The sequence below is a fragment of the Peromyscus leucopus genome, chromosome 6 (assembly GCF_004664715.2).
Source record: "Peromyscus leucopus breed LL Stock chromosome 6, UCI_PerLeu_2.1, whole genome shotgun sequence".
Classification (NCBI taxonomy): Eukaryota; Metazoa; Chordata; class Mammalia; order Rodentia; family Cricetidae; genus Peromyscus; species Peromyscus leucopus.
The window spans coordinates 115846359-115860753 of NC_051068.1; the positions used below are offsets into that span (position 1 = coordinate 115846359).

Consider the following 14395-nt stretch of genomic DNA (forward strand, 5'->3'; position numbering starts at 1 on the left):
CTGCAGTAGTCCTTATTGCTTGAAGAGATGGTCTGCTTCTCCAGAGCTGCCTACCTTTGCTCCACAGGACAACTTTGTCATCATGAATAATTAACCTCATCTGAGGAGGCAGTCTGCCCTGCAGGGGGGTGGGGTGGGGGGTGCTCTTGTTGAGGAGGAGGTCTGCCCTGCCTGGCTGTGCTCTTGCTGGAATCCTACATGGCTGCCCACAGGGCAGTGGCTTATCTCTTTTGTGCCTTCAGTCTTATTCACTTATTCATGCTGTTGGGGTGAATAACATGCCTAGGCTGAGTCAGGCAGCAGAGATACCATAATAGAAGTAAGGGAGACACTTGAGATAGAAACAGAAATTCAAAGCTTATGTCTTGCTTTCCAGTTACCTTGGGAACCCAAGAGAGCATTCAAAGTCTACTACAATGCATTGTGTGACAAAACTTTTCCTGGGGAGACACAACACACGTCTACTCACCACAGCTAGGGAGCCCACAACAGACCAAAGTACAGATACCTCCAAGTCCAACTTGGTGAACCAATATATTTTATTGGGGTTACTGACAGGAATACAGGTGAGAGGTTACTTACAGGAGCAGAAATGACTCAAAGACAGTTGAATCACCAAAGCCCACCCCAGCATGGGTGACAGCTCGCACAGCCGGGAACCTGGAGCGCACTGCACAGCCTGCTGGCAGCTCAACAGGTTGGAGAGTGTCCTTTCCAGGTGCCTCCGTAGGTCTAAACCACTTGCTGCTTCCAGGCAGCTGGTCTGGTCTGAGAGTCTTCTTGGCCACTCTGTTCTAGTCTCAGAGGAACTTTCAGCTTCTGGTTCTTACTCTGGCAGGGCAGAACCTAGTGAATCTGGTGAGTTTCAGGGACTTCCTGAAGCTATTTTGAGTTGTTTACTTTTCCTACGTAAGGAGCTTTCCTGCAGGATGGAATGTTTCAATCTTGGAAGAAACTATTATACAACACAATGCAAAAGAATTCATGCTTAATTCATACAGAGAATCTCAATCTATCAAACAGATGGTTGGTCATTCTCCATACTGTGGTAATTACCAGCGTTAAATATTTGCTTCCCACTTTGAAGAGAATGCATTGGGCTGTAGTGAAGGTGAGTGACATGTAAGTTCAACACATCCAGTGTTAACCCTCCCCCTAGCAAGGGGCTGTTCTCTATGCTCACTTTTGTAGCATTCAAGATCTGACTGTGGCCCAAGAACAGTTACAGACAGAGCCTGAGCAAGAACAGACACACATTGCATCACTGTGTGTGAGAGAATCCACAGAACTACTCCACTGCAGAGATGCTAATGGTCCAGAGAAGTACCCGCACCCTGGAGACACTAATGGCCTATCAGGACCCCACAACTTTGGCAGCTTCTTTCCTTGTTAATGATTGCAATTAGTTACCCACCTTGGTCTGACCCTGGGAAGACCTGTCAGGTGGTGTCCTGCCCTACAAAACAGTCCATTTGCTGCCAGAGAGAAACCGTCTGTGTTTTCCCTCTGAATTCATCAAGGGGAGGTTGTTCTTTCTAATGGGTTTAGAATCTGAACTTTCATAAAAGGCTCCTTATCTCCCTGGCTTTCTCATATGTCTTCATCTGTTTTATTGACTCTTTGATGGAATATACCAGCAGGCACTGCAAAGTGCTTTTTAATACTTTAGTAAACAGTTGAGAGAGAAACCTCGTTACAGATAAAGTGAGAAGTGAAGTCGGACAGCCCATTTATCTTACTCAAGATGAAATAAGGGCTATTGTTCAATTAGGCTAAAATACAATCTCTCATGTTTCCTTCCTAATGTCTTGTTTGGGAGCAGGGGTGGGGGAAGTGAGTGGCAGGATGTGTAAGCTTTTGAAACATTGCCCAGGAATGTGCAACAGAATGTGACCTGGTGAGGGAGGGCACCGAGCACCGCCGCAGCTGCTCCTGCAGAAGCTGCTGGGCATCAATTTCTGCCGCAGGAAGCCAGGCATGAATCCCCAGCTAGGGATCCCAGGGAGGGGGGCTCACTTGAGTCCTCCCACAGTCCTGACAGCAGGGGGTTCCGTTAGTGTGGTCTCAGAAGGGGAAAGGAAGGAGCAGGTGGTAGGCACTGGGGTATGAGTGTGGCTTCAAAGGGAGAACAGTTGGGAAGCCAATCTGGTCTACACCTAAAATGTATAAAGATCACACATCTGCCCTCATGTTAGCCATCAGTCAGAGCAACCTTTTGTTTCTTCCTAATGGGGATGGAAAGGGAGAGGTGCCGGGTCAGGCAGGCACTGGAAAGGGCCGCCAGTGGAAGAGGGGAGAAATAGATTTTACACCTGGCTCTTTCTCAGTCCTCTGGTCGGCTAAGAAAGTGTTATAAAGTTTTCCCCTAGATTCACATTTATTTTCAAAGAACAGGCAAAGCCCCACTTCTGTCTTTAGACTGAATTTGGTGGAAGACTGATATCTTTGCTAGGTTGCATGTGTGGGTTTTTTTTTTTTTTAAATCAGCTAAGATTTATTTTGAGATGCCTATCAAAAGTTAAACAAAATCACCACAAGAAAAGAAAAGCCAAAGTCCTGAGTCATCGATGTCAGACCTTCTGGGTACAAACGTGATATTTATGGTCATAAAGGCTGATGTGTCCACCTCTACACTATGATCATAGTACTTTTAAAAACATGTATTTGGATTCAAATAGAAAATGGTCTATTCATTCTTTTCTTTACAGTGTGTGTGTGTGTGTGTGTGTGAGAGAGAGAGAGAGAGACAGAGAGAGACAGAGAGAGACAGAGAGAGAGAGATAGAGAGAGAGAGAGAGAGAGAGAGAGTTTGAATGTGTGCATGTGTGATGTGTGCATATATGTGGAGGCTGGAGATCAACCTTGGGTTTCGTTACACATGACAGCCATCCTCTATGTGTTTTAAGACAGGATCTCTCACTCTTTACGGGACCTGTGCCTTACATGTTAGACTAGGCACCTTGGCCAGCGAGCCACACAGATCCTCCTTGTCCCCACAGCCCCAGTGCTAGAATTACAAGCATGTGCTACCAATGTCCAGCTTTTCATGTGAATTCTCAGGATCAAACTCAGGTCCTCCTGTTTGTGGAACTGAGAGGAACTGAGTTTACGACCTCATGGGAGTCTCTTAAAATTGAAATGACTGGAGAGCTGCTAAGCTCCACTGTTTCAACACCCTCTACATGTGGAGGTAGACTTCCGGTTTCCCAAGGGCCTCCAGGTGGGGTCTTCAACCCAAATGGAATGCTGGCCCTTCGGAAGGAAACAAATGGCTTTCTATGAAGCCCCTAGTTAATTTTAAGGGCATTACTTTTAGACCTCAATTCTGACTGTGCCCTTTCCTAAAATTGAAGTATCAAGTGTGTGGTTGCCTGATTCTTCCCACTTGGTCTTTTAAATTCCCTTTGGTGAAGAACAAAGCTCTCTCCCACCTTAAAAGTGTATTAATGTGAATTGCTCCAGGGCACTAAACATAGGGACAGTTATAGGATGCCAAGGCAGGACCAGTGCCAGCAGGAAACATAGACAGGAGCCTCCCCTTTGTCATCCCAAAGATAAACTCTTGGCAAGACTGAGTGAGGACTTATCTCTCCACCCACCCATCCACCCATCTTTGAATTCAAATTTAAAAGTGAGATCATTGTCTTCAGGATGGACATTCACACGCTTATCTGAATTGAAAAATGAAGTCAGACTTTCTGACAGAAGATAGGTCTGGTTTTGATGATTGGTTCACAATGAGAAATGAATTTGCCAAGTTTATAGTTGATATCCTGTATAAATTGAATATCTAAGCATATATTTAAAAACATTCTGAGCCAATAGAAACTATGAAATATGTTGAAAATTAGACTTAGAGTGAACATTTTAGATGTACATTAAAAATTCTGTACAGTGCACATAGCTTAGTTTTAAAAATAAATCAAGAGTGTGCAAAAACAATTTGAAGAAAACTGTTCTAGGGTTTTGTAAGGCATAAGATAGACTGAAACAACCTGAGGATGGTTCTTGAAGAGGTAAGATTGAGCTTGGTATTAAAGAACGATAGGATTGGTTAATTGTAAAAAATCAAGGAAAGGCTACCTGGTCCAGTGTCATCAGCATGTGTGAGAACTTTCAGGCTATACCAGAGTGTCCATTGTCATTGACAATGTGATTCCCAGCCTCATCTGGGGACAAGAAGAGAGAGAATGTCAAGGACATTACCTTCATCACCTATCTAAGCCAGGCAAGAGTTAACATTCGGTTTGTTCGGAAGCCGAGGCAGGGGAAATTGGACAGCTGGGTGGGTACTAACAAAGCTTAAAGAAGGCTTTTGAAACCCCAGGACGTAATCTGGATCTAACCAACCTCTCCCAGTGTTTCTAAGTAGAATATGCTGCTCTTCCCCTGCATTTCTACGAAGTGATTTCCATTCTTTAACTATGGGATGTCTCCCATGCCATGGCAACTATTTGTTTATACATTAGTCTCGTCTAATCTATAAAGCCCTCAAGAACACAGTCTTGTCCATCTTTGTAATTCCAGTCCCTAGGGCATCTTCCCTCTAGTGACAAGGTCATAATAAAGTTTTGATTAATGATAAAGAAATCCAAAGAGAAAATGACAAGGGCTGCCAGAAGAAAAGAGCTCAGCAGTTTTACATCTTCCTAGGCACCAGGGACTCTTGGTCATCAAACTGAGCAGTTCATAAAAACCAATTTGTTGGGTTATAATCACTGCTGTGAGAAGAGGGTGGAAGAGTGAATGACATTAACTTGTCTTCAGTCGCCTGTGTGCACGCACATGTATAGGTATGTATCTTATTTGTTTGAATGAATCATGGATTCCTAACTGTGGGTCACAGTGAAAACAGTTTTAGAAACACTGAGGACACTTTGTTGTCTGACAGTAATAGAGACGATGGCATGGCAGGAAAGATCAATGGATAGGAGCAGGACAGTTTGAAGCAAGAGGAAGAGGGACTTGACAGCTGATTGGCTAACGTCCAAAGATCTCCATGGCTTAGAACAGAAGACATTGAAACATACAAGTACAACTCTTACAAAAACTGAAGTAGCAGGTTGCCAGCCTGCTCACACATTTCCATCTGTTTGCCAGGGTCACTGGGCAGGCTTATCTGCCTGGATCTTCTGTGCAGGTGGGGTTATGTGAAGCACTTGGACCAATGAATTGTGGGTAGAATGTGTATCTTCTAGGCTGGAACATGTAATGCTTGGTGTGAGACCTTTTAAAATGATCACTCCTTCTGTGTGGAATCTGGAAAGGTTTAAAGTACTATTTTTCTGTGAGTCTAAGCCCTGGAGTGAGGGGATTTGCAGCAGGGCTCCTTGGCCAACCTCTGGAGAACAATGAAGGATGAGCGAGAAAGAAAATGTCTTAAGGACCTGAGAGTCGGAGACTACTGTTCATCAGAGCAAAACGTCTCCTAACCTAGCTAAGAGATGGTAGTATTCTCACCATATACTCTCAACAGAATATTCTGTTCTCTCATTTCGTTTCTGAGGAAGCTGTTGGCTACTGAGCAAGATCTATTGTAAGAAGTGACTATGAATTAAGAACCCAGAAAAAAAAATCCATCATTCAATAACACTAGACGTAGAATTGTCACAAATATAGGGATTCACCCTCACCTCTTCTCCTGTCCTGGTCTATCAGCTGGGGCACTGTAAGCCATTTGCTGTCTTTCTGTGTTAGGTAGCGTTACCCGCCCCCACGTCCATGTCTAATCTACCCTGAGAATAGGATATCTTTCCATTGCAGAGGCATTTTTCAGATATTATTACAGCTAAGGGTTTGAAATGGGAAAATCATACCAGATTGTTCAGGGTCAGTCTAACCACATGCGTCTTTTGAAATGGAACCAGAGATGGCAGCATGAAAAGGATTCAGCACACTCTTGCTGATTTTGATGAAGGGAGGATGCCAATGATGCCGGCATAAACCCATGAAAAGAGGCAATCATTTCTCCTTTAGAACTTTCAGCAATGGACACAGCTCTGCTAGGCCTTGGCTTTAGCCCAGCAAGACTCGGGGCAGACTTCTGACCTACCAAACTACCAGACCTTTTCTATTTTGTTAAGGAACCAAGTTTATGGTGACTGTGCAGAGCAGGAGAGAAAGCAACACACTGCCCGGCGGGCTCCTCATCACAGTCCTCACTGTGTCTTCCTTGTGTCTTGTTTCTCTCACCCTCTCAGTCCGAATGCTTTCAGTCCTGCTGATGTGCCTCTTTTCAAAGCTCAGCCCCATCCCACTTAGAGGAGTCCCTAAGTCCCCCCAGCTGCAGGAAAACGTTTCTCCCCTAGCCAGCCTCTTGGGCTTCACTCACATCTTTGCATTTTAGCCTGGCTCTTAGTTGCACGGATTCCCACCCTATCCTTAGGTGATTTCCAGCATGTCGCATCTGTGTGACTCATACATAAATGGCATGCTGAAATGGCAAAGCAGCACTTTCAGGGAACAGATAGTTGTGTGGTGTCTTTTTATTTTCCTTGAACCATGTGACCATTGCAGCTGCTGAAGGGCATTTGAGATGTCACTCCATAGGAACATTTAGTACAGTTGTCGTCTCTGTACATGGCTGTGCTGGCTGTGGAGTACTTCACCATCCCCACTGCTGCCTGCATACCAGTGCCTCCTCTTGGTTTCTTAGCTTATAGAACCCCAATTTTCTTTTTCTGTTATCTACTTTCCCCCAGAAACCTAGGGGTCTGCACCCTTCGCTTCTAGTGTTAGGATAGATCTTATGGGTCTAAGTTAATTATGGCAATCCCATTCCTCTTTCTAGTGATTGTTTTAGAAATGGCCAGAGAAAGATGAACTAGAAAGCTCTTTACAGAATGAGATGGCAGACATGGTCATTTTTTTTTTTTTTTTAAGGCTAAATGCAATTTTAAGGGAAGGGAGGGGATTCTCTTCAGGGCAATGGTCATGCATTAGGTAAAAGCAGAGGCTTTTTTTAATGTTTAGTCAGTGAGGTCAGCGAGGATCTTAATTTACTTCTCATGCTTTGCTTAGACAAGATAATGCACTTAGTACTGCTTGGCTGCTCTCATATGCTTGGCCGACTCTCAAAGAGCCTTTGGTTTGGGGAAGGGATAGGACAGGGCGTTCCCAGGCAGCCTTATCAGGACCAGACAGTACTTAGGCTGCAGCCTCGATTGTGCACGTCCTCTTTTGTGAGACCTTTCAAAGGCTGGAGCTGCTTACAGAGCCATTAGCTGTGGGGTCCCACAGCCACCTTCCAGGCATGGCTGAGCATCTCTCCAAAGTGCTCCCCAGAGCAGAGGCTTTGGCTCCTAACCATTGCCAACCCAGGAATATTTAGTAGAGGCAGGAAGAGTGGATTGGGTAGCCAAAGTAGGCTACTTAGAGGAACAGGATTCTCCAGCCATTTGTTTGCTCGTGAACTCAGCCTTTCCCATAGGAGTTCCTGAATCAAAGTGCACAGACATTACTTTGAGTGACTATGTTCTCTCTTCCTCCAAGGCGCATAGACAGCACCATTCTTGTTGCATAGAAAAGAAGGTAATCCATATGGTAGATGATAGGGTGTTAGGGCTTGGTTCTTCTATGGAACTCTAGCTAATTTATTCAATACATTTATTGAGTGACTATTATATAACAGGGACTCTGGCAGGTATTGGTTATACTGTAATGTGCATGTGAAGTCATGCTTTAATGGAACTTACATTCTAATGTAGAATTCACATATATATATATATATATATATATATATATATATATATATATATATATATATGTATGCTCTATCCATGAATACTGAGGAAAAGATGGGACAAACCTAACAGAAGGGGAAGCTAACATGATTTGGGAGGAAAGCCTAAAAATTCAGATTGTTCTCAGTTCTACCATGGAATCTCACACCTTAAGTATGGCTCTCTATCTCCTGGGGCCATGGTCAGGGAATGCTTCGGAATAGGTAGTCTTGAAGTCATTACCTAGGAAGATACTAGGAATTTGGTGATAGGGATCTCGACCTATTGGAAGGATGGACTCACCTACAGGCTGTGATCTGGGGTACCTAAAGGGGTCCTTTGTTCTGCAGACTCTTTCCTGAGAGCATCTGAGTCACTTCACATACCACTCCTACCCACTGCTTAAGTTTCCAAACTTTCTATTCACAGAACATTGACTTCCGCCCCCACAGCTCTTCTAAGCCAAAAGAAATTTCTAACAGTTGTGTTTATTAAGTAGGTGAATCCAAATAACTTAATAGTAGTAATTTGTACCCAGCCTGACAGATGCCTCTGTGTTTCCCTTGGAATTTAAAAAATACTCCAAAGTACCCCTGTGAGTTCGCTATCAAATGCATGGCATGTGCTCATCCTCGTGGGCTTGAGGCATAGAAAGTGCTATTACAATACAAATGGTCCTTAACAGAGATAACTCATCATCAGCCCTGAATACCAGATGCATCCATCTGGTTTGCTGGAGAGTGGGCTAAGCCTGAAGAGATGGAGAGGAGGGAGATTAACTTTGGGAGGAAAATGAGGTGAGGGGTAGGTTTTAAAATGTGCCAGGAGTAGGGGAAACCTGTGAGGGGAAAAGGCTGCATTCTGGAGGAGAAAGAAGGAGGCACCGAGCACAGTCCTGGAAAGTGGAGGAAAGAGAAGGGCGATACAGTAGTCACTAGGTTACCTGTTTCCTCATGGTCTGAAGCTGGCAGTGTGTTCAAAATCAAGTGTGAGGAACTGTACTGAAGGGCTCACTCCGTAGTTGCTAAAGCATGCCCACGTTCTTGAAATTCTAAAGATGCTCACTCTCTGCCCTATCTGTCTTTGCTGGAGCTGTTTCACTTCCTCTGTGTGCTTCCAGGACAGGTAGGACAGTCCACCTTCCCATCTCTCTTACCAGATGAATAACTTCGACCAAGCTCTATCTTGATGCTACAGACACATGAGAAACAGTCTCTGTGTTTATGAACTCGCTGTCCCAGCACCTGTCCAGAAAACCTGGTTCTCCCAGTCTCTTCTTTCATGGCTGGGGTCATATTCAGGTTCATGATGCGTGTTGTGGGAATCCCTTCCCCCAGAAGACACAATGTCTACTCCTCTTTATGAGGCCCCAGGACAAACGAGAGTACAAGTCCACCAGTGTTCATTAAATTAGGGATCTAATTCTATTTGGTGGCACTTTTTCTTGTTTCCAGAAAAGTTAAAACATAAAGACAAGGTGTGTCTTAGCATGAACAAAGTATGGTAACTGAGTAGGCATTTATGGTGGTTGGGCATTTAGCTAGGCATGATTTATTTGTATCATGGTTAATCCTGTCTTCTGTACTTAACACCTAGTGATAATTTCTGCATGACTAAGCCATGTTCAGAATTTTGTTATCTCACCAATGCATTAATCTCTTAGTTTAAGTTTCTCCAAAAGCAGCATTCAAGAAATTCAAGGATGTACAGAGGGATGCCATTATTTGTAAGGTAGTTTGGAGCAGGTATGAAGGAACATGGAGAAAGAAGGGAGAAGCTAGTCAATGTAAATTATGGGGTCTCCACTTTGGACTAACAGGGCTTTAGACTCTCTGGGTACCATTGAGTCTTCCATGATGGTTTCCAGAGTAGTCTATCCATAGGGCATTTGTTCAGTGGCTCCCATTTATCTTAGATTTAGAATTATCCCTGGAGATTTTAGCCACTCCCATTTCCTGAATGAAGCTGTGTGTAGACTGACTGCGGGTCTATAGAAAGTCAAGAGATAAAAGAGCAAGGGAGGGCACACTTGAGACTCCTTCATGGTTGCAGCTGTGGATGGGAGAAGAGGACACAGGACAACAAAGACCTGAGTCAAGCCTGTGAGAAACCCAGGTGAGTCTGAGCCTTCTCTTGTGATGAATCAAGATACTGAGGTACATTTCCATCACTTGATATACCCAGATTTGTGCAGCAATCCCACATGCAGTGGCCCAGAGACGATACAGGTACCGAGACACACCTGGCTGCTCGGCCCAGCTTCTCCAGTCACCCCCTGTCTCCAGCCTCATAACAGGTATCCAAGTCAGAAATGACCAACCAAGCTCTTAATGCACAGACACTTTGCAAGTGAATTGTTCTTTTTAGATGCTAAACTTTGGCCTAATTTGCTTTATAGATTCTACGCCTGTCTCTCAAGTCAATCCTAACCATAGACACTGGGTAGTAGCTGGAAGTTTACTACTGTAGATGCACACCTCCTCCTGTGAAGAGCCCCGGCCATCAGGGTGGTCCTCACAAGTTCATACCCCAGGAGAGTGCTTGTTATTTTTCATTCCGCAAGTGTTTGTTAAATGCCTGCTGTACACTAAGGACTATGTTAGAACTAAGTGAAGCTGACATTCTACCCACTGATCTCAGGCATGATGGGAGAGACAAACATGAGACATATAATCACATTGTGATGAAAGAGCTGGGTGCATTTAGGAAAAAAATGAACAGAAGGGCAGGCATAAATTTGACGGGAGGAGAGTAAGGCTAGGGCACGCTGAGGAAGCGACATGTAGGTTTAGACTTGGAGACTAGAAAAGCATGGGCATTGTGAAGGATGTGGCGAAGGAAGCCACTTGAGTGCAACCTTGAAGCTAGAAAGAACGGTCTAGGTGGAATCTCATTCAGCCTTGCTCTGAGCAGTAGATGTGATCTAGGGCGGTACTGCCTGCTTTTCCATCCGGTTTGAACTACAGCTATGAGGGCCAGCTCTTCCCGAGGTGCTGCTGGAAGCCTCAAAGGCCTAGCCTAATACACCAGATGACGCTGCTTCTCACAGTTGTCATGCTTCAGGTATTGGTCATGCAGCCAGCACTTAGTCCCTCAGGGCTCAGGGGTCTAGGTGGACGAGGAGGCAGATTGTAAGAGAAAGAGGTGGTGGATGAATCCCAGCACAAGAAGGGGAAATGGATGCAAAATCCCTCCCCTAAGCAAGAAACTATTGCAATTGATATCTGCTGTGGGACTGTGGGATGGAAAATCAGTTTTCTCCAATGGAGTGACATCAGGTACTCCAACCACACTCCAGGGCAGGTCTCATGCTTAAGAGTAGATGACGACATCAAATAGACTCCATGTTCTATGTGCGCTTTTTGTTTTGGTGTTTTTGTCTTTTTCTTTTTCATTTTTTTTTGAGAGAGAGAAAGAACATGATGTTGGTGGGTAGGAGATGGGAAGGATCAGGGGAAGGACGTGGGGAAATATGATCAAATATATTGTGTAACTTTTTTTTAAGCCAATACATTCAAAAATGGAGAAACAAAACCAGATATTGTCCACGTGCTGTAAGTTTGATCTCTAATATTATGGTAATGAGAGATGATGGTACATTTAAGACGTGGGATTGACTACATGATTGGGTTATGAATGATCTCTGGAAAAGATCAATGCTGCTGACCAGTTTCAGGTATTCTATTAAAGCAACACAAAGCAAACTAATGCACTTAACATTTCATTGTACAAAGAAAGTCACGTGGACAAGCCTCTCTACTCAACAGGTAGAGAGAACAGTCTTCCGATGGAGATGGGGAGGGGGATGCATATATTCCCTTTGGGATAATCCAGTGTGTCTGTTGAGTGCAGTGCGTCCTCAGCTACCATAACTGTTAGCCAGGTGCCCACGTTTCGTATATGTCTACTGCCTTTTTATATTGTACCCACCAACTGTTCCCCCACACCGCCACCCGCGTTGGGTCCCCTCACCTACCCTTCCGACCATGCCTGCTCTCCTTGCCCGGGTCTCCATTTTGTCTGTCTCCCTCTACAGCTCTTAGCTGTCTCTGTTGTCTGTGCTCAGCTGTGACAAGACAGTGTGATGACAATGTAGGGATCTGGCAAAAGTTCATTCTACAGAGAAAAAGGAAACTCATTTAGGCTAATTAAAACACTGATGCATAATTAAATTGGAACAGGGACATAAAACTCGCTTATCTTATTGGGATGTCATGAAAACAAGCTAGTCAGTGTTCATGGTCTGAGCACAAGAGAAAACTTGTTATTGATTTACATATAATCTCTGCCGTGTCTGCCTGAAGCCCCTGCAGCTTCTGGACACCAGGGGAGGGTGAAACCAAATGTCAAGCCTAGGGTCATTCTCCTGGATCTATTTTCTAAAAAGCCAACCAAAGAATAACATGGCGCTGGCAAAGACAGCAGTGCTTCTCTAGCTGCAGGCTGGGAAAGACCGAGCTCTGCCTCTGGAGCTAGGCTCCGAAGTAATTGCTTTTTAGTTTGTAAGACACCGTTGCAGCCCCACAGTGCGGCGCATTACAGTTCTGGATGAGAACCTTCGAAAGTCATCTGTTCTAACTCCTCTGTCTTGTTCGTTTGGCTTTTTATTTTTTAGTTTTTTTGTCCTAGCCCCCACCTCCCATCCCAGTTAGAGACCATCTCACAGTAAGTTCTGCCCTGCAGCTAATCACGCAGGGCCTGCTTGGGTTGGCAGTCCTCGCCCCTTCGACCAACTGCTTCCTGCCATTTCTCAACGTCTTAGCCTTCACTTCTGAGTCTACCAAAGCAGAAAGGGGAGGAGGGCTGGGGGCTGTTCTGTGTCTCATTGGGGATGCTGGTGAACCGGCAGCCGTCTGGGGAGGCAAAGGAACTTCTACCTAAGCTTCTTCCCTCCTACTTGCTAGAGATGTCAGCTGAGAGCCGCTCTCCCAGGGCTTTTGGCGCTTTTTTTTTTTTTGAGGCAAAGGATATGGCACAGTTAGAATGATAATAGTTACAGGAGGACATGCCCAGGGGGAGGTGCCAGACAGAGCAAAGTACTTCAGACGTCTCATTTCATTGCCGCAAGTAGTCTGCAGGTGGGGATTTGTATAAGCCCTGTTTATTCAGATGTTATGTAACTCACCTTCAATCCTTTGAGGGGAGCAGGAGAGGCTTCATGGAGGAGGCTTACTCTCTAGTGAAAGGAGCCTCATCAGCCCTTGGAACGATCCCACGGACCCTTCCTGTGCGCTGACCACGTCCTCTCCTGAAGGCACAGAAGGCCTTGTAGAGAGCCTCACTCTCTTCGGCATCTAGATGGAACAGAGGGATGTTCAAGCCAGTTCATGTTTAGACAACATGGCATTGATATGAATGTCTGGAGCGGGCCAAGATGGCAGACACGAGACACCCTGGCACTGTCAGTGCAAAATGACTGCCATCGTGTGTCCGGGGGACCCAAAAGTAAGCAGTGATGCAACCTGTTATTTATCCATTGCTGGGAAAGTGCTCCTTTTGTGTGATTCTGTATAAACGTGGCTTTGAGGGCAGAAGGGTATGCCTTCACTTCACTGTTTGCCTTTGCTAGTCTATGTAGGGCTGTGTGTGCTCATCTCTGCCTGGGTGCCAGTCTGCACGTGTGCCTGTGCCCACCCGTGTGCAGCCCATTCATGCTGGTTTGTGTGTGCCTGGGTGCCTGTCAGCATCTGCCTGCCCAGCAGCCTGTGTGCGGGTGAACAAAGGCATCTTATCTGTCTACTCATTCTTTGCAACCTCCTGGGGTGCCATGACCCTCCTTCCTTCATGATGTGGGGTCTTCGACCTCACTCAGTCTTTATGGAGCTCCCATCCAGCCTACTATACACGGCTTGCTTAAGGGATACCCAGCTGTGCATGATGAGGGGTGACTACCCAGCAGAGCCACCACCGACTCAGGTCTTCCCAACTCTCCTAGTGAGTAAAGCCCCACAGTGTGCCTGGTCATCACACCGGCTCGGGGCACAAAATGCCTGCACTGTTCCTATCGCTGTCACTTATTATGTCTGGGAGGATGAAAAGGCACTTAACTAGCCAGGCAGTGGTGGCACATGCTTTAATCCCAGCACTTGGGAGACAGAGGCATGCGGATCTCAGTGAGTTTGAGGCCAGCCTGGTCTACAGAGTGAGTTCCAGGATAGCCACCTTACACAGAGAAATTCTGTCTCTAAAAATAAAACAAAAGGGCACTTTACTTCTCTCTCTCTCTCTCTCTCTCTCTCTCTCTCTCTCTCTCTCTCTCTGTGTGTGTGTGTGTGTGTGTGTGTGTGTGTGTGTGTGTGTGTGTGTGCATGTGTATGCAAGTGCACTTGGGGGCCAGAGGACAGCCTGGATGTCATCGTTCCTTAGGAGCTGCCTGCTTTTTTGATATGGGCTCTTTCAGTGACCTGGCCCTTACCAAATAAGTAGGTTTGCCAGCACGTTAGCCACAGGGACTCACTTGCCTCCGCCTCCCCACTCAGGCCTTACAGGTATGCATCATCCCTGTTTGTTTGTTTTTCTTTCCATGTGACATTAGGGAATTGCACTCAGGCCTTGATGCTTGCAAGGCAAGCACTTTCCCAGCAGATCTGTATCTCTAGCTCCTTGCCCTTGCCTCAGTTGCTTGAGCCTCATATTATATTAGCTGCCTAGAGCAGCTGGGAAGTTTAAATGCG

The 14395-nt window shown here is 45.4% G+C and overlaps 1 long non-coding RNA gene across 3 annotated transcripts in view; it reads right to left on the reverse strand.

Annotated features, from left to right (window-relative positions):
• The window catches only part of LOC114686557, a 32667-nt gene extending 18839 nt beyond the window's left edge, over positions 1 to 13828 (reverse strand). The window contains exons 1-4 of one of the 3 annotated variants that reach the window (XR_005091859.1): positions 12847 to 13828; positions 11698 to 11837; positions 8665 to 8912; positions 4084 to 4169 (exon numbers count right to left, since the gene is read on the reverse strand). This is a non-coding gene — a long non-coding RNA (uncharacterized LOC114686557). The remainder of the gene's footprint in view (positions 1 to 4083; positions 4170 to 8664; positions 8913 to 11697; positions 11838 to 12846) is intronic. The other 2 variants (XR_003733588.2, XR_003733586.2) reach the window with 2 other exon arrangements.
• Positions 13829 to 14395: the final 567 nt, after the last annotated feature.